General features: G+C 36.8%; 1 protein-coding gene across 2 annotated transcripts in view; it reads left to right on the top strand.

The window, feature by feature from the left end:
* The first annotated feature begins 9717 nt into the window (after nucleotides 1-9717).
* Nucleotides 9718-24750, top strand: part of FMN1 (formin 1) — a 204878-nt gene continuing 189845 nt past the window's right edge. The window contains exon 1 of one of the 2 annotated variants that reach the window (XM_071809341.1): nucleotides 9718-10260. The gene's annotated coding sequence lies outside the window, so the exon portion shown is untranslated. The remainder of the gene's footprint in view (nucleotides 10261-24750) is intronic. The other variant, XM_071809342.1, reaches the window with a different exon arrangement.

Raw genomic sequence — 24750 nt, forward strand, 5'->3', positions numbered from 1 at the left:
TCTGTCGGGTAGCCGTTAGTTCTACAACAAACCAACAGTCTACATATGTTACTTTCTTCATATTTAAGTCCTCTCATAGAGAGAATATGCAGGAGGATCTTAACTATAGCTTCTTCCTCTGAGGATATATTCTGCCCCATAACTTCACTCTTCCCTCCTCCTGCTCCCAGCCGCTCACCTTTCCCGGGGCCTTCTTCAACAAAATTTATCCGCGGAACGTCCGTACGTCTCTGCCCGGCTCTCAGTCCAGCTGAGCCGCCTCCGGCTGGGCCGCTCCAGGCTTTTCCCCGACCTTAGTGAGACGCCGTTCGGAATATCACGTCGGGGTCACCATTTGTTGGAACGATAAAGGACTCAGCACTCCGATTCAATGTGAATCACGCCAAAGCCATTTATTACAGAAACATGTCTCCTTATATACCCAACTATTCTCTAATCACGAATCCACGCTCCAAACATGGATTCGCTAAATGAGTATCGTGGGCAGTCCACATGCTGGAGCCCCACTGAAGATAGGTCCGACGACTCACGCCATGCTGAGGCCCTGTTAATGAAGAAACGCCCCTCTTTCTCACAGCAGATTCTGTTCTCAGCTTCTTGAAGTGGCCTTGAGATTCCTTTGGGCCTGACTAATTCAACAACATATCTCCTTCTAACGAAACCCCTTCACAGGGGTGTAAAGCACGTGTTGTGTCTTTACCATTGTTCCAAATGGAACTGTGGTTGTTCAGTCTGCCCAGGAGGCTGTCTGAGTGCCAGGAACACTAGTCTGGGGGGGTCTGTCTCCAACCAGAGGGTTTCACTAGCACCATATACCCATTGATCTTAATTGCTGGAAAGAATCTGCTTAGAATATTTGGATGCAGTACACCTATTCCATTTGTTGTGTGTTCAAAACCTCAAAAAAAAAGTCCAAGGATGCAGCACTGGAAGTTAAATAACAGAAAACTTCTGGAAAACACAACAAAACTAGGAATCACACAATACTGAAATCATGTGTAGCTTTCATTCATTATTGTTGATGATTCTTTGTTAGGTAAAATTAAAGACCAAACTGGAAGTGCTGGAAATTAATTGTCTTTCATTAAGAAACATTTCCAATACCTGCACTTTATTAACAATTTGAAAAGTGCACAACAGATCATATGGATAAAAGACATGCACTGAAAGGGAAAATGGATCTGTTTTTCTCTTTGCAGAAAGAAACCAAAGTAAAGACAAGAGTTGGTTCAATCATTATCTCTTTATTCCCACCCTTCAGATCTGTTTGGTGCTGGTGGTGTTTGATGTTCCCCACCCCACTCTGACCATGTCGTCCCCCCCATCCATTGGTTATCATTATTTTATCAACATTTGATGAAGAAAGTAAAGCCACCATTTGTTTTCAAAAAGTGATTTTAGGAAATGTATTTCAGTCTCATATTAGTATTAATAAGTTTATTGAGAATAGGATTAAATAAACCAATATGAAAGTTCTATTTCTAAAAATGCTCTTTGATGTGAAGGCTCTCTTTTATACTGAAAAAAAAAAAGTGGGTGTTATAGGAAATGCCAGCTTTGTCTTTAATATATTTTAACCAAATTCAGTGCAGTTTGGTTTGCTTTCTTTTGTCCCAGGTCTGTTTTCATATGCAACAATTTCTCAGTGATTTCTAGGTGATCTCTCTCATTTTGTGGTTGTGTCTCTTCTAACCTTAAGAAGGCAAATTATTATAATGTTCAGTCTTATCTCGTCTATTATGGGCTTCCAACTCTTCAGTTTAATAATTTTTCTAGACAGAATTGTTTGACATATGTCTCTGTTCTGATATGTAAAAATATGTTTGTGCATAGAGAAGGGAGAAGAAAATGTTTTTTATTTAATCTCTGATAAAATATCAGGTATATAATAAACAATTTTAACTGTTCATAGAAAAAATATACCCTTACCAACCACCTACAGATGTAGCTTACCTCATAGGTCAAAAATTAAATCCCATTGCAGAGAATAAATTCTATACTGATTGTCTTTCCCCAATTATCAAAGCAAGGCTTCTTAGTATATTTTTTCCCCATGCAAATGTTGTGTAAATAAACATTTTGGCTTTTAAATAATACTTCTTTTTTAATCTGTCAATCACTGAGCATATTACAAGGGACATCAGTATCTTGTTTTGTAAAAAAGATCTGCAATAGAAAGGTGGAATATTGTTTATAAGCTTACATTTTAAAAGTAGAAGACTTTTTTTGAGATCAAAATGTTATTTAAATCATAGTAACTATACACTTCCAGTGCTTTCCACCTCCCAAAGTTTAATATTACTTCTGAAAGATACAAGGTTTATCCAAGTCTATAGATGGGGGAGTAGGTAGTTCAAAATGTAACGTGACATTCAAGGCCATGGAAATATTAAGAATAGCAATTGTAAGCCACATAAGGACATAACAACTTCCAAGGGAATTTTTTTGTGTAAATGAGTGTAACGAATATTTACACTACAAATTTGCAGCTCACTGAGACATGATATTCTTCTTTCTTCCTTCTAAACCAGACGTAAGCTTTCATGGCTAGTGAAAAATGTAGGGAGCTTTTAAGTTAATCTTATTGGGAAACATCCAACATCTTTATAGGTATCTTGATAAATGCCTGGATCATTTACTAGCTCAGAATTGACTGCTTTGCAGTCTCCCAGTAAACTGAATATGTTTAGTATTTCACAAAATCAGCATTTTTTGAAAACAGGAACAACCCCATTCCCACAGAAGAAAGTTTAATGACTAGAAAGTATCACCGCGTTTCTTCTTGAAAACAGACATGAAGCTGTCTCTTCTTGGGACATGTAAAATTTTGTGTGCACAAAGTGGTATGATGTAGCCAAGAATAATTTGAGCCTTGACATGAGTGACAGTCTTGAGTAGCTTCCCTTGAGTCAAACTAAAAACTGCTCTAGATTTCAAATGGTTAAAATGGAGCTAGGTTTACCATGCTCAGCAGAAAAGCAATTGTGGTATCAGCCCACATGACAGCAAAAGGGTTGCAGTACAAAGTGGTGTCTCTTAATCTATCTCAGCCTTGCAGTTCTAAAGGTAGAGTTTTCAGTGCTGATGAATGAATAGGCAGTGAACTGTGGATTTGGAGCAGTACAAAGATTTTTCTTTTAAAAGCTGCTTGCCAGTAAGTGTAAACAGATGCAAAGTTATGCATAAATGACATGACTGCAGTGATAGCTTTTATATAAAGCTTCACTTTTTGCTTCACTTTGGTTTGAGTGGAAGGATTACTTATGGGAATTGAGTGCAACTTTTTGTCTCTGCAGCTTTCATATGCTGAGTTCACTCATATTTCTGCCTTTGGAGTTCTCTTCAGTACTGAGAATTCAGATTCTAGGACCACTCATGTTACTGCTGTATAGATATATATTTATCCCGGCACAGAAACAAATTCAGGTTTTTGTTATGAATAAGTATTTTAACTTTTTCTTATGTTTGTTTTCCTGTTTTTCTTCCTTCCTTCTTTTACCACTTTTTCTTCCTTGCTGCTGACAATTTTATGAAGCAAAGGAATAAACTTTTTTTCTGCTTTTGCTTATGCTAGAAATCTAGCAGTAAGTATTGGTACAGCTTTAAATATTATTTCACTGCTGAAACTATAAGAAACTTCGTCTTATATCATGCTTTCAGAAATTTAAAATTAAATTCTCACCACCAAGTGAGAATTACATCAATTATTCAATTAAAAAGAAAAGCATCAATTGATGTTTGTGTATTAAAAAATAACTGTGAAGATGGTGGTTTTACTATCTACAGATGTCTTGGGCTCACCATATCTTATAAAAGTACTAGCAAGGAAATCAGTCAGTTATGACTGAGTGTTGTTTTCTATATTTATCCATATTGTGCAAAAAAAATAATTAACAGGCTAAATTTACATTTTTAACAAAGTCAGCCTGACAACTGATCAGCTGATTATCCTATTTAACATTGTAACCACTGTGTTCAAACCTTTGAGAGTCAATGTTAGGATTACAAAACTTCCAACTCAGATTTTGAAAGTAAAATAAGTAGTATTTTCAGTTCTAGTACCACTGTTCAACATCGGTCCCCTTCCTGGAATAATTGGGAGTATTAATTGCTTTCCTCTCTGTTGCCTTGGACTTGGCATGCTCTGCTTTTTTATAGACGGTATGTGTGCCAAGTCTGGCCAGTATCAGACAGTTATAAGAGATTCAAATTAGACAGAGATAATATTTTAAGAAATACAGTTGTTAAATGTCTGAAGCATTTGAACTGGGATTTTGATTTGGTGATATTACATAAATGTTTGTTGTAAAGATATTTCTTAGTAACTTTCAGTAAAAAAAGTTCCTTTTTTTCTAAGCTGAATATTCTTATGAGAAACATGTCAAACTCACATGATCAATTGATGAAGCAGCTCATGTGATTAAATCATGCAAGGTTATCTGTAGTTTTCTTCTTTCAAATATTTATAGTGTGTGCAGAACAGCTGAATCTGTGACTTTTTTCTTTTTTTTGTTTTCCTTTTTAAGCTGAATACATTGTGAAAAACACAACAGAGACAATAGGAGAAATTTGTCTGGAATAAAGATTTTTTTTCATAAAGAATATAATTTCTAGATTTAGTAAATAGTGGTATGGAAGTTTTATATTGTGATCTACTCTGTCACTGTTTGGACTAACATTTTTCTTTTCCCCTGCATCATGTAGGAAGAACTAACAGCCTATCTTTGCAAAATATGCAGAGAATTGGATGTTTTTCAACTTGGCCACTCACTTGTGGTGACCCTAGAAAAGAAACTTTCCCTTAGTGTGTTCCCTGATTCTCCAAAAAGTGAAGCTGAGATTCTGGCAAGGTAATAGTTTAATTACATTTTGTGGAACACCTTCAAATTAACAAAATAGTTTGAATGAAGTTCAGTTCTTTCAGAGGGGTTACAAGAGCCATTGTATGGTTCTGAATTTATTTCCTAGTTGTTTTCATACAACTCTGGTGAACGCACGCTTTAGAAAAGGCGCAGCTGTTTTTTTTTTGTCCATACGTTACTTTTCTGCTTCTCCCCCACCTTTTCTTTCAGACTTTTAGCTCTGAGAAATTCTAATTTTGCATCTAACTAATTTTACTAAATTGTTACTGTTGCTAAACTGCATCTGTTTAAAATATGTTTAAGGCCTTTGATAAAGGTAGAAAAGATATGGCTTGTTTTCCCATATTTCTATCTATTATGCAAAGCTAGTTGCTGTTTTGTATTAAAAGCATTGGTTCATTGAGTGTTGTGTGTGTGTGGTTTGTTGTTGTGTTTTTTTTTCCTCATGTAAGCATTTGTAAGGGACAGTGTATCTACTGAGTAAGCTTTTGATATTATTTTAGACTGTTTTCTCTCCTGACTTTTTAAATATTAAACTTTAGCATATACATCAAGTACAAAAATGCTACCATGGCACATGGAGACAGAAGCCTGATCTGCTGTATAGCTGTCTTTGTCAGAGTATAGTTTAGTGTGCTGAGAGTGACACGGAAGCCAAGATACTCTCCATCAGTGCTCTGCACTGTTTTTCATTTAGCCTTTATTTTGAATGTAACATTTCAGTATAGAATAATTGGACTTTTATATATATATATATATATATATATTTGTTTACATCTCTATGCAAACTGATTCAATTTCTGCTTCAGGAAATGTACCTGAATGTTCCATGTTTGATTCTCAGTTCACTAGTGGCTCTAAAATAGCTTATGTATCTGGATGAAAGAAAGGGGGAGAGAAGTAGGAATGGTGATGAATTTCTGCTGTCCTAAGCCTCTTTTTCCTTAAGACCATTGCTGAAGGCAGTTTGTCTCCACAATATTTCAGCCAGTATAATTGTTGTGTGTATCATGTCATTATATACTGCCTCTTTTTTTAAATTTTTTTTTTTTTTTTGGCATAGCACTCCACTACTAGCCTCAAATAAATGGCTGTCTCTACGGTTGCTGTTAGAAGCAGTCATCCAATTTTGTTAATTTCATAAGGACTTGACGGTGTAATAGCTTCACGTAAATCTGTTACTATGTAGAGTATGCCAAACAGTAAACTCCTCCTTTTCAAAATATCCTAACAAAAAAATAGTGTCCATGTATAATCATTAGAGAATGTTTGAAATTTCCCTGCATATGTTTTCAAACTACAGTATGTGAACAAAGTTATTTTATTCTTGTTAATATACCTTTATTTTCAAATTTAATCACCACAGTTTCATCAATTTCCTTCTTGTATTAAAGCCTGGCAGAGGATACCTCAGCATCAATGTACTGACAAAATTGGTCCTACAAACACCCTCACCATTAACAATGTTTTAGTCACTTAAATATGTGTTCATTTCCAGAGAGATCTTCCGCATTAAATTTACTGTAACATCTGGTCTGCTTCCTACAGCAGTCCCGATCATGTCCCTTTCCCCTAAAGATTGGTCATTTTTCACTCCACTGTCAGAAATTTGCAAACACACACTTGCTTTTGTGGTAAGATTGGCTTCCCTCCTATCCAAAATCAATCATTTAATAGCAAGGGTTGCCAGCACTGTGAAGTTTTATATATTCAGAATTTTGAAAATTACAAAGATTCTCCTTTGCTGTCTCTTGAAGTTCCATATTTATTAATCAGATAGAAAGCCATTTTGGCTAAAGTTACTTCATTGTTTGGGTGAATCAAAAAAGTAGATTTGGTATAAATTGAAATGAGCAAATCTGCATTCCTCATTAGGATAGAATCTTTTATATTGATGCATGACAAATTGATTGCTCATGTCAACTGTAATATTTCTGTATTATCTGGTTTTGGATCAAGAATTTATGGATAAACCAAATTAACATGATGCAATATAATATATGTTGCAAAGACAAAAAACCTACTTTGCTCAAAAAACAATCAGTCTATTTTATAAATACATTCCAATATATTTGCATTTATGTTGTTTTTATAAATAGTGCTATTGCCTCTTGTTTCAGTATGAAGATAGAGAGTAATCTGAGTCCTACAAGTCCAATTTTATTCATTTTAATATTTTTAAGAAAACAGATGGTGTCTTACACTTAACTAGATGTTTTCTTTTTTTTGTCTATCAATTATGCCAGAATTGAAATTGATCCTATTAAGGACTCCATAACATTTTACAGTTTATTGTTAGTATTACTGAGCAGAATGTCTATGGAGTTTTAGACACAAGGAGAAAAACTGGCAGGGGGCACAGAAAAGGGATTGTGATCTGAAGTAGTAGTTAGTGCATAGAATCCCTGGAATGACAAAGCAAATGACCACAGCTCATACTGCTGTTCCAAGGCATGGGATGGTGCAGACTAAAGAATATGGGATGATGACACAAGGGGGACTTGAGAAGGTGCAGGAGAAGGAACTGAAGAACAGAGTTTGAATCATATATACTATGCCGTAAACACATTCAGTTCATGCATTTAAACAAGTCAGGAAAAAATTCATTTCTTTTGGGTTCAAAACAGGCTATGCAAATACGAGTAGACAGTGAATTGTTGAATTATGGAGCTGAATTTATTGAGAATTAAAAGTATTCAGTTGTAAACATAAACCTTCTATCCCTTTTATACTGAAGTGTCAGCTCTGATGTGAAATGTTAAGATAAAATAAACATATTAAAAGATAGAAGCTCCTGTTTAAGTACGAGAATTTGCTGTGGGCTTGAAAAAAAGAAAACTGAAGCTGCCTTACACAGAATGGCTTTTTTCTTTTTAGTTCTTCAAGTTCAAACAGACTAGGAATAACTGCTTTGGCAGCAAGCTGTGATACCTTTCCTACTCCCCTTTTTGCATCATAAAGTTCATGTTGTCCTCATGTACCTCTAGGAGATTATCCATACATCTTTATGAACACTTTTTCTGACAACAGTACAGAAAAATATTCATCCTTTGAGAGAAGAGCACAAAGAATCATAAATATTCAGTCAGCCAGCCTGTATCCTCATTGTTAGCCCTCAGAACTTACTTTAGACTTAGGTTTCCAGACATCAAAGTCAGTCAGTACCTTTCTAATTCAGACATTGGTTCTGAGAATATTTTTGTTAAAGTGTTTCATTTAGTGATTAGCTATGATTTCTGGTGATACTCTTCCAAATAAAGGAGCAACCTGAAGAAGAAGCTGTTACACATTCACAGTATCACACATTCCTTTGTTCCATGAAGGTCTTCACTTGTATGAGCCTTCCACACTCAGTTGAACTGAGACTAAAGCAAGTGATAATCATGCTAGTCCCACTCAACAGCTTGGGTTATTCACTGGAATTTAACAGGTTATAAAAGCTCCTGTAAGGTTTCAGCAACAGCTGTCATTGCTTAACATCCACAAAGTCATAGATTAAGAAATTAAATGTTAGCTGAAACTAAGGATTTTTTTCATGTAAAGCAGAATCAGTTTGCATACTAGATGTAGTGAATAGCTTTCAACTCTAATTAGTGTATCAACTTAGCAAATAGATGACTTCCAACCTTTAATGTTCCTTTAAAAACTGAATGGTTTCAAGTTCCTTTCCAAATACATTTCTACATAAGCTCTTACCTCTTGCTTCATACAAATCTATACTAGTGTTCTATATAGGGTAAATGAAGCAGAAGGCAGGTTGCATTTATCCTATGACAAGATGAAAAGCTGATTACGCAGATGAGTGCAGATGAAGTGGAAACCTCTCGGAGATTACGTTTTGCTCTCAGTGTGCCCTACATTGCAGCCTGACATAATCGTTTCTTGTTGGTCGCTTTTTGCAAACTCTGTCTCCATATAAACCACATGTTTGCAAAAAGGGAAGTTACTAACAAAGCAATTGTTAAGCTTTGGTTGAAAATGCTAAACATCAGAAGAGAAAGCCTTACTGTCGGTCAGGGATTTTTCCATTGCCTAGTCTGCAGAACATGTCTGAATATGCAGAGTATGAACTAGTATTTATGTATAGGCCACAGGCTGATGGTCAGAAAACTTCAGGTAGAAAAGAGAAAACTCAGTTTGTTAAGATTTCAAAAGGAAAGGTTACTGTGATTCCCCTAAAGTAATAGCAATCTGATGATCTGCAGTGCTTCAAATAGAGGTCAATGACTTCTGTATAACATGAGATCACATTTATTTACAAAAAATCTGCAGAGTGAGCCAACAAAGAATTTAATAAACATACCACATATTAATGAAGACCAGCAGAATCAAATGTGACAGAAGGTTGTAAGCTAGACTGAGAAAAAGTATCTCATTGCAATGTTTCAGTATTTATAAGGGTCTTAAACACCAATGGGAATCGAAAGACCATTTATTTCTCTCAGTTGTATCTATTACTAGAAATATTTTAACCTTAACTCTGTTACTTCTGAATTATCTCTATTATTTTTACCTAAGTAAGTTGTTCTAAAAGCCTTTTGCTTCCTTTAAGGTGTCTTCCAGAATGGAGTACTTTCAGTGAAGGGTAGCATGAAGATTACTTGTAGAAAAATAATGCTCAGACCACTAAACCAGGTCCTGTTCTTGTTCCATCTAAAATTCCGTTCCTTGAAATAACTAGGTATTTTATTGAGGTAGTACTTATACTGCGATTTAGCTCTTCAAGCAGTGTTAGGAGCAACGGGCAGGATTCCTTGTCCTCAAGTGTTGCAGTTCAGGGCTGCGTCTAGTTTGCTTCAGGGCCGTGTTGCAACTACTGTGTAAGCGGTAGCTACGTGATTGGCAGTGATGCTCTTTCAGGAGGAGAACAGATTTGATGGATTATGCAGAGACAGTTTATGACAAAAATAAACAGGCTGAAGCCTCGGTGTGTTAGTTCTCTGGAAACCCACTTTGTGCTGGAGAGTCTGTTTTCTGACACATCAAGAGGCAAGAACCACGGCACAGCGACAGCTCTTCCACGGAACCAGTGAACACCGCCGACCCCCTTCCGGAGAAGGACGGGAGCAGGAGGACACGCCACTCCGCCCGCAGGTAACCCCGACCGGAGTGCATCGGCGCCGCTGCTACTGGGGCTCCGCGGCCGCGGAGAAGCTGCGCACCCCAAGGATTGGTCACTTGGCCCTGTCAGTCCTCTCGTGTCACCTCCCCCGCCGGGAGACACTGGCGAGGCGCGCGCACGGCGGGGGGCTCCGGCGCGGGCGGCGGGAGGCGGTGGCTGCCCCGGAGAGAGGAGGCGGTGGCAGCAGCGGCGGCGGCCGCGGCCGCGCGGCCACTCAGCATCCTGCACCTAGATCAGCAGCAGGAGCATCTGAACCCAGGCACCGCGTCTCGCAAGGTAATACCCTTCCGTTTGCTTCTCTGCCGCTCTGCCCATCTGCTCGCTTCCCTGCAGCGGCTTCTGTCGCAATCGAACGGATTAAAAAATAGAACCACGAAGACTGCAGAGAAGGGATCTGTTTAGTCCTCATTAGCATCTCGTCTGCTCGCTCACAGTATATTTATAAATAGCTTCTGCGGAATCACAAGAGCTGGATGTCCGAGTTCCTCTTGGAGTCCTAAGAAAGTCCGTAGCTTTCCTCCCTTTCCTGTCAGCGCTGTTAATGTGAGTTGTTACTGGATACTTTCCCCCTGCCACCAAATGACTCTTAAAACTGTATGCAATTTTTCTTCTCGTCTAATGTATGGGGTAGGTGCAGTGAAGTGGGGAATGCAGATTGTTATAATTCTGTAGCATTTGATGGATGCGAATATCTTCATGTAGTCAGGAGGGTAGATGAGTGGAAAACACGTGATTAATATTTACAGTGTTCAGACAATCTGTTACTCTATATTGTAAACCTCACGGGAGTCACCATTGCAGACGAGACTACTGAAGTGTCAGAGTGCATTTGTATAATGACACGTGAAAATATCTTTTACACACAGGAAAAGGACACACACTGACATTCTGGAGAAACCCTTCTCTTGCTGTCTTGCACAGTCTCCTTTCTTCAGCTGCACATTATGATACAGCTGACAGAGACCTGGTCTGGGATCTGTATATACTTAGTCCTTCCAGCTGTCGTACTCTCTTTGCTTGTAATATTTGTTTTCCCAGGAGTGCAGCAGGAATCATAACAAGTCTTTACTTTCCTGGAGCTCCATAGAAAATTAATCAATATTTTTAAATTATTGAGAAATTATAGAGAAGTTTTGATTAAGACCCTAGATTTAGTTATTTACTTCCATACTTCCTTCAAATTGCTCATGGTGGTTTAGTGATAATTTTACTTTTAGAAATGTGTTGTGCAAGTGTTATCATTGAACCATTATGTACACATTTAGAGATACTTCTACAAGTATATCAGGAGTATTGGTATGAAGTTCAGGTAAGTCACACATAATGTTCTGAAACTTTCACCTTGCAGGTAGCTTGGCCTGTGCTTGTGGGTGAGTTGGCTTGTTTTTGTAAGTTTTGGCAGAAAGAGTTCAGCCACTTTGGATTAAACGGAGAGTGGAAGAGAGAAAGAAGAAATGCTTTCTGTATTACTAAAAGAAAAACCCTGTCAACGCACATAATTAACTTAGTTTGAAGGACTGTAGACAGAGCGTCTAGGGATAGAGAGTTGCAATTTGGTATGAAATCAAACAATCTTGTGAAGTGTCTTTTTAACAATGGAAATTAGTTTTGACTATCTCATTAAAAGTCAAGTGCCATGAACGTGCATGTTCTCTTGTGGTTTTTTATAGATGGATATGTAAGGTACACAGCTACATGGGCATAGATGACTTATTCATGTTGTAAATAGTGAACAACAGATGAAGATTTCCTTAATATTTTGTAACTTGTTAGGATAAGACTGTAGTAGAGGCATGGGTGAAAGTATATTATTTCTGTAGAGGTTTTTTTACATATACAGATATTTCCAGAAAATTTGAAATTTTGCTTTCATTTTCTGTTCTCAGTTTTTCATATCTGTAGAGTGTGCAGATCCATCTATCAATCTTTGTTTGCTTAATTTAGAATAAACTGTTAATACTTTTCAAAGAAGACACGTGTTATCAGAAGATGATGACAAATTGGAGAAAATCTCACTCTGAGGAAGCTTAGCAACTAGAAGCTGAAGACCTTTTCCTTTTGTGGAAGATGTAGGAAAATATCAAATACAAAAATGAAACGTGACTGCTATTCAATATAAATGCCAAGGTAATAAGTGTCAACTTTATACTGAACAGCCAGCTCTGTCTGGCATATGAAGAACTACTGGGGTATTTTTGCCTTTGGGTTTTTGTTTGTTTTTAACTAGGAAAAGACTAATATCCCACTTTGGCAGAAAAACGAGGTAATTTTCCACTTTATTTAAGCACCACTCTTGACGATTGTTCTGTGCAAAGAAGCATGTAATCTTGGGGCCTTACAATATCATTTAACAAGGTGATCCTTTCCAAAGCTTTGATCCTGCTTTAACTTGCACACATCAAATATTTGAAAGTGGAACCAAAAGTGAAAAGCAGCCTTTGGAAATGACCCCAAATAATACTCTCTAGAGAGTGGTCAAGAGTAGGAACAGGAAGGCAAGAACAATTGTAGAGGTCTTTGTTAAGGCTCTAGGGTGGAACGGCTTTTTGGTCTTTACTATAGTATTTAAGAACTGGATGAGAAAAAAATTTCCATGTGTCTCTGTTGCTGTTTTCAAAAATAAGTTTGCATCCCTTTCTCCACCCCATCTTCCTGGCATCTGAGAACTTTTTTCAGCTTTTAATTTTACTTTAGCTATTTTGCAATGCAATAAATTCTTCTTCTAGCTTTGATCTCATGAGTCTTTTAACTACGTAATCTGAATGCATATTCCATTAGCTTTTAGGTATCATGAAGAATACCAAGAAGGCAGGAAATTGTCCATCATTAAGTGATCAAATTAAATATAACTCAGTGGAATCTGAACCTTAACAGAGTATGAATTGTTTCTACCATTTCAGCATATTTTATATGCTTATACACTATCCCTCTTTTTATTTTTAATAATCGTTTATTTTTAATAATCGTATCTCGCTGATACTGTTGCCAGTTGTAACTATCCATGTTTGTTTTCACATACTTGGAGGCAGTAGGAGCAATGACTGCATTAATATTTTAATGACCAAGCACAAAAAGTCAGTCCATTTTTGATCTGGTTGTATGTGTAATGATCTGCTTAGTTCAACCTTCCTCTGTGACAGTGGAGCCTGTACAGCCTAGAGCTGCCTGCAATAGGGAATCTGAGAGGTGTGCTTTTTTAACTTCTTGCCACAATCATTTCAAGCCTTATGCAATTTAACATCTTTCTAGAACAATGTTTGTGATTTTGCTTCCCTATAGGTGTTGTCAGAGTAGAGATACAGTATGTATAGTGAGTCTCAGCACTTCTGCCCAAGGACAGGGAAAGAAAGCACATGAAATGTGTTGCATGAATTCTTATCCAAGTAACTGTTTCTCAGTCGTGCAGGTGCTGCCATTTCTTCCCTTTTCGTGGGAGGCTGAACCTCTAATCGTTAGTTTGGACATTCAGCTTGATTTTAAATCTGGTTCCATGTGGTGATAATAGAAGGCTTACTATCTCCACAAGACCATATATGTTTTTGAGCTGGACCCTTAGAAACTATTACATAAGGCCTGTCAGTTCTTAATATTGAATTGTTTCTGTCCTCCATTTAAAGTGACATTAAAACTTATAAATGATTTTAGACTGTATTAATGAAATCTTGAAGTAAAATCAATATTAAATCAAGATTTGACATTTTTCTCAAAGATGTTCTTTTTATCCTGCTGTATTTAAAGCTTATTACACTGAAATACTATGTGTTCATGTTTTAGTGTTCTTGCTTTTTCCTGGGAGGTTTGTCTTGTTGCTAAAGTTAGAAACCCCTTGGGGAATCTATGCAACCTGTTTAATCTTAAAGCAATTTGAGTTTCACAAATATTTTTAAACATTATTATTGGTAGAAGTGCATTTGCTTGTTGACAGACTTGCTGAATTTAATAAAAATTCCATGTACATTCTTCCATGGTTGAGCAGACTAAGAAAATCACAATGACATATAAGCAATTAACCATTTTCAAGACATTTTTAATGTTAATTGATTTGCACTTAGAGTGCATAAAGCTGGATGGATGTTGTATATATAAAACCAAATACTTAATAGAATTATTTGTATAACAGGCCTTAGGAAAACCTATAATCTGTCCTCTCAGATGAATAGCAATGTGGTTTGTAATTCTTTGTTAGATGTAGTCATACGTCAAAACCATTTAGCTCTGTATGAAATGCTGCTAGCAAAAAGTTGCAGTGAAGAAAACAAATGCAACCATAGCTTTAACATTTCATTCTTTGAAGTGTTAATATGATCATCACAAGCCGTTACATCCCATTTCACCCCGTACAGCCAAGGTTTTAAAGCTTAAATGATAATTTTTGAAGCAACTCAACTTTTCTGAAGGCTAAAGGAATTCCAAGATCATTAAACTCTGGGAAGGGGGAAAATTGAAAAGCTTTCTGAGCTTATTCACCAAGTTCACATGAATTTTTGAAGTATTTTAAAATATGCATAGTTAAAAAGAGGTTTGTTAATTTGTCTGATACATTATTTCAGAAAATTGTTCTCGATTCCTAAGAACTTAGATGTGGGACAGTGTCTTTGAGCTTTCACTGCAGAAAGATATATTCAAAGCTTGCTGGTTTTAATGGAGGGTTCTTCTAAAGGTATAAAAAATTATTGTGAGAGGTTTTTTTCATTTCTCTTACTGTTCTTTTAAATTCCATTTCTCTTCTGTCTTCACTACTGAAGTTTAATTAGCATTTACACCTCCTTTTGCAGCTGGTCCAAACTTTTGGCAGCTGTAAATACTTTCTTTGCTTATGAAATAGCTCAAAGATTTGCTGTAAAATAGCCTTTTAGTTTTCTTCTTTGCTTTCCTTATATACTGTATTTGGTTTAAAGTTTGGAATATATAGGTATGCCAGATGTGTCTCTGAAAGTGATGTTTGGCAAAAGATCTTTGATCTGAAAGGCTGTGTACTAAATTCTTCATTTAAATATGACCATGACACTAACAAGCATGGTCATGCAGTATTTAAATAAATAAAAATCTGATGTCTTGGTTTAGTGAATATAAAGATGCTAAACAATACAAACCAGAACAATATGCGGCTCTTGCCTGGAGAGCTACTGTCTGGAGAAGCAAAATTAAAGCTTTTGGACAAAGATTAACAAGAGGAAAATTCTTTTATTTGAAAAACATTTATTTAATTAATGTTGTTTTCCTGTATAAATATCCTGTATTTGCTGCCAGAAGTGGAAACAAGCTACTGTGTATCTTTTTACCCATTGATAAAGTATTAAATAAAAAAATGTTTTATTTTGGGGGATTTGCTTACCTACGTTAAAACTGGGAAAGAATCGTGTGCAGTTTATGACCCAAGTCCAAGATGTACAAATACAATCTTGAAAGTTTATATAATTTTGTTCACTGTCAATGTATTTTTTTTGTTTTACTTTTCCTGATGATATAGAACATAAAGATTACATTTTAGACATGTGAACAGTGGTCTGTACAAGCTGTTTTAGTCTAGTGTGCCTTTTATTGTTTATTACTTGAAAATCAGCTGACTATTAAGTAGTACAGCTTTTCATTAAGGCCTCTGCATCCTGAGGCAAAAGATCTTTCTTCTTGCCTGTAATTAATTTTTACATCACTATATGAGTTCAGCTGAATATTATTCACGTGCTCCTGTACACATATCCAGAAATAGTTTTCCATTTTAAGTTACAAGATTTTATTGAGTATTCATATTAGGTACAAAAAATTGTAGGGGAGGGTTATGTGGTTTTTGTTCAATAAGGTATATATATTAAATTAACACATAATTAATAAAGCACAGAATACCATGTACTGCTGTTGTTGAGAACTAAACCATGTCTTTATTTTTTAGAAGAAATAATTTTAACATTAATTTTCATTTCCAGATTTGGCAGAATACTCTTTTCTTACCAGCAAAGAGAGCTGAGGATGTTGTTTATTTCTTGTTTATAACCATCTTTTGAATCCATTTGAATCATAACAGTTTGCGCATGTATCCTCTAGGTATGGTTGGACCATAAGTGAAGTTGCTATGATAATATTGCACCTACTATCTTAGCCCTTCCGAATTTTGGATAGATATACTCAACAGATTTTCATTTGCCTTTTGTGGTGAGAAATGAAGAAAACGGCCTGGGGTATGGTGAAGATGTCTCTGGTCTTTGCTGGGGAATGTGGAAATCAACAGTTTCTGCTGGTTTGGATGGGCAGACCTGGGCCAGGAGGGCAGCCCCCTTCTAGGAAGTGCCCTAGTATCTATTAGCTCCAAGAGTCCTTTAGAAGGGAAGATCTGAGGATCAGTGTTGGTGCTTGAAACAAAGTCTGGTTGGTGTTCCATGTATCATGCAAAATGGAGCGTCTTCCTGTTTCATCTGTCATGTAAAATAAACTTGGTTTTCTGATATTCAATTTAAAAATCGTTAAGACTGATTGTGACCATCTATATTAAAGCTTTTCAGGCATTTTTCATTATAAGACTTTTTTTTTTTTTCCAGTTATAACTTCATGACACATTATTTCATCTGCAATTCTCCATGCAAAATGTTGGCTCCTGAAATGTTTTTCCTTAGGAAAATCTCAGTAGAAAACTAAGGCAGTTGTTTTTGCAATTGAAACTGGAGGAGTGGGGCAAGAAATGACAAATATAATTTTGATCATGTTAGAATATTTTAAGCCTATTTAGTATCTTTAATTCTATAAGAGTTGTTGTCATCATCACTTAGAAAAAAATGTCTTATTTATAAGGCTATGAATCTTGGGAATGACATTTTGCTTCCAATCCCATATGCTGAATGTATCTCTATCTGGAATGTGATATTTTTAGTGATACTTTCCTTGCAGTTTGCCTCTTTAGCAGTCAGAAAACTCTGTTCCAGTCCAAAAAAACTGGAAGCAGGATGATTGACTCATCTGTTCACTTGGTTCTTTCCCTGCTAAGTACCCAGGAACAAGGTGGAGAATGTAAAAACCTGGCTGAAGTGCAGAGGGACTTTTTTTGTTCATTTACATGCAGTACTTCTTGAAACATTCTGTTTCAAATAGACTGTTACTGTGTTAAGAGCGATTTCTTTGGGGTGTGTGTACAGATGGCCTTTGCTCTTTCCTTTAGTGTCTGCTGGTTTAATACTTATTTCATTAAATAATTTTCATTGTTATAATATCCATTACAGAATTTTTTATTAGCAAACTCTTAAGCAGTCAAATAGGAGAGTTTGTGATGGAAATCTCATCTGGCAACTGGTTGCAAATTAGTCACCTTTCTCAAAGAGTTTTTGGACAAATACATCCTGTGGTGTGGTTGAACTCTGCCAAGACAGTTTCAGTAGTAATGAAGACATGCTGTGTGTAGTATTTTTCTTTTTTAACTCACTGACACAGCTGTGTCAGGAAAAATGACATATTGCTTTGTTAAATTGAAGTAGGCTACACAAAGATGAGGACTATCATGTCAGTCTCTTTTCGGGGGAGAGGTCTCATTGCTTTCTGGAACTAAAATTGTCAAAAGTGTATTAGCACAGATAAAACACTAACAGAAAAAAAATCCACTTGTACAAATTCCTTTGTGTATTTCCAAAGTACGACAGGTTATATTCAGAAAGTACCATGAGTAGAAGAAACAAACACATTACTCGCTATCAGAGCTTCCATTAGCATCTGCCTGTGCTTCCAATGCCCTTCCTGTTCAGTTTGCTTAGTCATAATACTTTTTTCTTCTCCAAGAATCAACTCATACCCTTACTAGGCTCTTTAAAAGAATTATTTGTCTTCCTTGACTCACTAATAGTTCCATGCAGTTATTTCCTTCTTTGTACTCCAAAACTAGACCTGACAGGAATTTCTTTTCAGTTGAAAGATATTTATGAAAGAAATGATACATTAGGTTTCTTCCTCAGTCTGCAATATAATAATGAAACTCTTATCTGGATTTTTAAAACTAGAAATTTTAAATAATACCTGTTCTGTTTTGAGGATCTGAAATTTTTTCTATTTGCAGAAAGGCGGGCATGCTATAGGAGCACTTACAGGAAAATATCTTACATTGTTTAGATGGAATACTGGCTTGCCACTAGACATGGAAAACAGGGGTAATGATTCAACTGCTCAGAGTTTTGTATTTGAGAAGGGAGGTTTCAAGCACAAATCTGTATCTCCAGAAATTTTTTATTAACTTCTGACATTGACGATTGAAGGAGTGTTTTCCTCATTCTGCTGCCTATTTTGACATTTTCTTTTCTTCTCATTTTTCTGTCTTCTCAGAGTTTCTCTCTTCTGTCATTGTCTTTCAAATCCAAAAGCATATTGGAAAGGAGTCAGCATTAAAATATGGATTTTAAGAAGGGTTTTTTGTTTGGTTGTTTTTTTCCTTGTTTCTTTAGTTTATAGCAGATGGTTGATTTTAAATAGAGATTGTGACAGAAAATATCAGGAGAAATATTTTTACAGGAAGCATAATGCTGGAAACCTTTCTTTCTCTTTTAGGATCATGTATCTACTGTAAAATGGAAGATAGTAACACAAGCGCATGACAAAATTTTTATTCAAGAAATACTATGGAGAACTAAGCTGTTCTATAAGCAACCTTTATCAAGAAATGCACTGAACAGGAATGATCAGTTGCCAGGATTTCATTTGCACTATATGCATCTCATTCTCAAGTCTTTGAAAATACAGATTTCTAAAGATAACCTTATGCTATTTATTACCCTTTAGATATCCTTTTAGAATTTTCCTGCTTTTACAATAGTATTTTTTTTTAGAATTCCCTGTTCCTGGGTTGAAAGGCTTATATAGTTACTTCCTACCATGTGGCTTTTTGAAAGGAATCACTAACACATTAGTGCAGATGGGTGGAACTATTATACCTATATAACCATGTTACTATTATAACTTATGTCTGGCATTTGAGTTAGGTAAATTGTATTGGAGATCAGTTGGCTGAAATCATAGGAGCAAAAATATGAATAAAGGGACTTCCTTGATAAGAGTACAATTGAAAATATTTGGCAGAAATTGTGATACGTTGTAGTGAAGAAGGTTATGGTTTTAAAAAAAAATTAACACTTCAGAAACTAAACTATTAGTGAAGTCAGCAATTTCCATATAATTCTAGTTTTGCAGTCTAGGGTTTTTTAAACCATTTTTGAGATGAGGTGGTGTGCGTAATTTATGTATTTTATGTTTGTTTTCCAACCTAACTAGTAAAGTGTAATATACAGTTTAATATAAATGGTGAACATTAGTTCTAAACCCCAAAGTGTCATCATTGCTTTTTTCCATATCCTGTGCACTAAAAAGGTAACTGGTAGCCTATATAAGGCCAGGAACAAGTACGGGGCAGTTTGGCTTCTGAGAATTTATTTGTTTCTAGTGAGGCATCATCATATTATTCAGTCCTTCTGTAAACTACTAGGAAAAAAAAATAATTAACTTTACATGCTGTGTGTAGATTATATTTATCAAGTTACGGGTTTAGGTTTCGAGGCATTCAGATTTCCTTCTCTTCAGATCACAAAGGTAGTGTGTTTGGAGAGCTGGGTTTCAGGCTACTTTGTTTTGTGGACTCGGTCCTCTGTTGGATCAATTTGAATGGAATAGCATAATCAAAGACTGTTAAAGATCTAAATAATTTTAAGATGCTTTTTCTGGTTATTTCCATTTTATTTATCTATCTGTATAGCTATTACATTCCGCATTTAGACTTTTTTTTTTTTTTTTTGGTATACAAACCTCTGCCCTGTGGATTAACTTAATGACTTTCAGCCTTATGTTCTGTGTTAGGCTGTTATGTTTCATCTGAACTTGTTAGCAAGACTCTAATATGCTTTAATACTTCCCTTGTGCCATTGTATGAGATCCGAAATTTAATAAAGCAGTTCTCTGTCTGGCATAGGCTCTGTTTCTTATTCCTTAACAACTCTTTGATAGGATAGTTCAGTATTTGTGAAGTTGAGAAGAGTGGTATTTTGAACTACCATTGCTAACAGTGTGCAGTATTGTTCAAACTATTACACAAAAAATATTCTAATTTGTTGTTGTTGGGGTCACAATCCAGTAAATACAATGTAGACTTATAGTTGGATGGTTCTTGTTACGAAATTCTTTTCTTTATGTTTAAGCTGCTGCAAAGAGCCGTAGCATTTTGTCGTCGCAAAGAGATAATCACTTTTTATCTTTCTAATGATAACATTTGTAAGTCAAATGATAGTTTGAAGGAACCTCAGAGAAACACAAAAGTTTATGCAAGAGAAGAGAATGATGGAGTTTGGCAAACAAGTTGTGGTCAGCAAACAAATATTATTACAGTTTCATTTCAGTTTTTTCTAGCTTGTGACATGGGTCCTTCTTTCATCCACAGTTTTACTACCTTTCCTCTACTGTGCTTTTTTTCTGCTTTGGTGTGTTAATTAGCTAAATAACTCAGCACAGAAAGTTAGTCATAGCATACTCAAGAACAGATTGCCACCTAATAACAATCACATATTGGGGAGAGTTGGGAAAGTGAAGAGTTCCACTTCTTCCTTATTAAAGATCAGAGAAAGGAGGAAGGACCATCTGTCGTACTGAGTGACAAGTGGTGTGTCCTGCTTGAGAGAAGGAACTGCAGCAGTGGAGATGTGGTTTTCTAAGAGCACATTTTCAACAGCAAAATGGATGCATGTGTTCGCCCTAGATTTTGAGGATTTGTTGTTGTTAAAATAAATTTAAAAAAAAATCCAGCAGTAAAGCAAGTTTGCTTCTCAGCTGCCTATTTAACAATTTCAGTTGTTCTTTCCAGTTTTTAGCTAGCTATCTCTGAGTAGCTGTTTTTCTTCTTGAAGTAGTATTACTTACAACCTCAATCCCACTCCTCTGCTACTATGCCTTTGAAAGCTGCATGAGAGAAACAGCACTGATGCTGAAGATGATTGCTTCACTGCTCCACATTATACACTCTGTAGTTAAAATTTTAAGTCTTCTTGGATTAATGTGCATTTTACTTATGCTATAAACTTTGCCTGAATGTGGCTATAATTTACAAAAATTCACTCACTGTAGTAGGTTGTGCAAATGCAAGTGGGATTGTAAACAGATTGCAAGGGGAACAGAAAACTTGGGGAACTAGATTCTGGTTGGAATTCTGGGTAGAATTCTGGGTAGACAAGGGTAGAACAGTGGATGTTGTCTACCTTGGATACAAACTGGAACACGGGAGGTTCCACTTAAATATGAGAAGAAACTTCTTCTCAGTGAGAGTAACAGAGCACTGGAACAGGCTGCCCATGGAGGTTGTGGAGTCTCCTTCTCTGGAAACATTCAAAACCCGTCTGGACACCTTCCTGTGTAACATCATCTAGGTGTTCCTACTCCAGCATGGGGGATTGGACCAGATGATCTTCATCACTTCCAATCCCTAAGATTCTGTGATTCTGTGACTTCAGCAAGGCTTTTGGCGCTGTCTCTCACAACATCCTCGTAGACAAGCTCAACAAGTGTGGGCTGGATGAATGCATGGTGAGATGGATCATGAACTGGTTGGATGGCAGAGCTCAGAGGGTTGTGATCAACAGTGCAGAATCTGGTTGGAGGCCTATAGTTAGTGGGGTTCCCCCAGGGTCAGTATTAGGTCCAGTCCTGTTCAACCTGTTCATCAATGACCTGGACAAAGAGACTCAGTGCACCCTCAGCAAGTTTGCTGATGATACCAAACTGGGAGGAAGGGCTGACACACCAAAAGGTTGTGCTACCATTCAACAAGACCTGGACAGGCTGGAGGACTGGACAGGGAAAAACGAAATTAAGTTTAACAAGGACAAGTGCAGGGTCCTGCACCTGGGGAGGAATAACCCCAGACACCAGTACAGGTTAGGGGTGGACCTGCTGGAAGGCAGCTCCACAGATGAGGACTTGGGAGTTCTCGTTGTAAACAGGTTGACCATGAGTCAACAATGTGCACTTGTGATCAAGAATGCCAATGGTATCCTGGGGTGCATTAGGAAGAGTGTGACCAGCAGGTCAAGGGAGATTCTCTTCCCCCTCTACTCTGCCCTGGTGAGGCCAATCTGGAGTACTGCATCCAGTCCTGGGCTCTCCTGTTTAAGGACAAGGAATTACTGGAGTGTGTCCAGTGGAGGGCTACGAAGATGCTTAGGGATCTGGAGAATCTTTCTTATGAGGAAAGACTGAGCGAGCTGGGTATGTTCAGCCTGGAGAAGAGAAGGCTGAGAGGAGAACTTATCAATATTTACAAATATCTGAAGGGTGGGTGTCAAGAGGATGGGACCAGACTCCTTTTAGTGGTGTCCAGTGATAGGATGAGGGACAACAAGCACAGGCTGAAGCACAGGAGATTCCATCTGAGTGTGAGGAGAAACTCATCTATTTTGAGGGTGCCAGACCACTGGAACAGCATGCCAAGAGAGGTTGTGAAGTCTCCTTCCCTGGAGACATTCAAAACTCACCTGAACACATTCCTGTACAATCTACTCTAGGTGAACCTGCTTTAGCAGATGGGTTGGGCTAGATGATCTCCAGAAGTCCCTTACAACCCCAACCATTCTGTGATTCTCTGATTCTGTGAATTAGTGTTGTAATTAAGTTTGAAAGTCCTTCACTGGTTTCCTTAACGTAATTCTCCTGACAGTTTCTAAAAATGCTTCTGCTTAGAGAGCAGAGAGTCCACTTCTTTGTTTTCTGATGGAGGATCATAAAAAGGCTGAATAAGGTGCTGAAGACACTGAAAAGCAAAAGGCTTTCTTAGTAAAGAGTGCATCCATTAATAGAAAAAAGCTTCAAAATACCATTAACCAATGCAGCAGTGCATGGTATCATATTGTCTTTCAAATCAATGAAAGCTTTGATGTCAATATTTCCTTGACCTAAGAGTAACAAAGTGTCCTTTCTGCTATTGCAATGTTACTAGTACTGATTTTCTCTAAAACTCACTTTTAATATGATTTAATTTCAAAGTATGTGTAAATTTTTTTCATCATAAGGAGGGGGATTACATTCTGTTAAAGGTAATTCTACATTTTTGTTGTGTCAGTATGCGTGCACCAAACCCAATATTTAGTTTGGCGTAACTAAGATGAGATCTAATAAGATGTGGCCTTTAAAACAGGTCTGAGCTGGCATAACAGGCTGTTGTCAAAGATGGTAAGATTGAAAAAAGAAAAATATTTGATAGTTTTTTTTTTTTAACTGGAAAAGAGCTTTTGTTTGCAATATAATTTAAGGGAGAACTGTAGGTCTCATTTCAGTGATGTAATGATCCAGAGCTCAGATTAGGTTAGGGAAGCTGCTCGTGTTTTAGAGGGGCATAGCCTAGCAAATTTGTGTAGCAGAAGCAAGGGCAGGCTAATTCTCTCCTTTACATATATATTCTTTTGTCCAGGGGTAAAAACAAACAAAAAAACCCCAAACCAAACCAACAAACAAAAAAACCAACCAACCAACCAACTGAAAATAAACACCAAAAAAAAAAAAAACCAAACCAGCATGCATGTTACTTAGAGTAATGTACTCTTCAGAATTGAGCTGAGTTGCACCTGATGTTATCACAGATGTTATTTGAGGATGTTACATTTGATCATAATACCTGGAACTATGGCTACTTGGTCTATAATTTTCATGATGCTATTTCCTTTTGGTCGCTTAACCATATTTCAATGAGAAGATGCCGTGCCAGTGGATGTAAAACAGAGGAACACATTAAATAATTCAGACTAATTTAACACTAAGTTTTTTCCTAGATAAGACTATGAAATATGCATAATATAGACTGTCTTATTCCATGTATTAAAAAACAATTCCATTTCTTCTTATCACTCTTTTCCTTATATTATTTTCTAAATCAAATGCATTAACAAGTGTTTTATGTGATGCATCATCTTCCTTAAGTCAATAGTAAGCATAGAGTTGGCCTGCTTGGGACATCCACTCTCACTTTAGCTAGGATTTTCCCAATTACCTGTTCTTTCTTCTTCCTAGTTTAACAGTGGTATGTTCCCAGTGGACCAAATTATGGACTGTACCATCTATTGCCCTGCCAAGTAACTCACTTGAAATTCTGCTTCTCAGTAAAGTTCTCCTGTAAGTAAAGCCTGATTCAGCATGCATTAGTTGGGACTGTTGAGTATTCATTTACGGAAATGTCCACAAGTTAAATAGTTCATATTTGATGTAGCTCACCACAGTGGATTACTGGAGGGACAATTTAGTGCTGTGGCTAAGTTGATGTACTGACAAACTGCTGCCATAAGGGTGTTCACTACTGCTTGGGTGAAGAGTGAGTAGGTTCAAGACTGCTCCTGTGATGAAAAAATGTTCTTTGATGGTTGTTATTTCTGTATGCAGAACCACTCTTGGTTGTGTCTGCCAGTGACACACCCTGTGGCCACACAATCCCTTAGTTCTGCACTAGAAAAGCAGCAGGCATGGGCAGCTGGAGACAAGGAAGGCTAAAGGTGAGGTTGCTCCTTTTGGCAATACTAAGCCATATTTCCGTATTTCAAACTTCAAACTCAGACAATGAATTAAAACAGGAATACAAGAAGAAACAATATGGCATCATTTTCTCAGAAACATGGATCTCTGAGACAACAAGCCAGTCTTCAATAGAAGTACTAAAGTCTTTGCAGCTTTCCTACCCCTTCTTCTACCTGTATGGAATTCTGAATCATGCCATGTAATCGTTCACTGCTAGTGAACAGAATTAAGTAGCTGATCTGGCTCTGAGGGAAGATTTTTCTC

Source organism: Patagioenas fasciata, chromosome 5, assembly GCF_037038585.1.
Source record: "Patagioenas fasciata isolate bPatFas1 chromosome 5, bPatFas1.hap1, whole genome shotgun sequence".
NCBI classification, from domain to species: Eukaryota; Metazoa; Chordata; class Aves; order Columbiformes; family Columbidae; genus Patagioenas; species Patagioenas fasciata.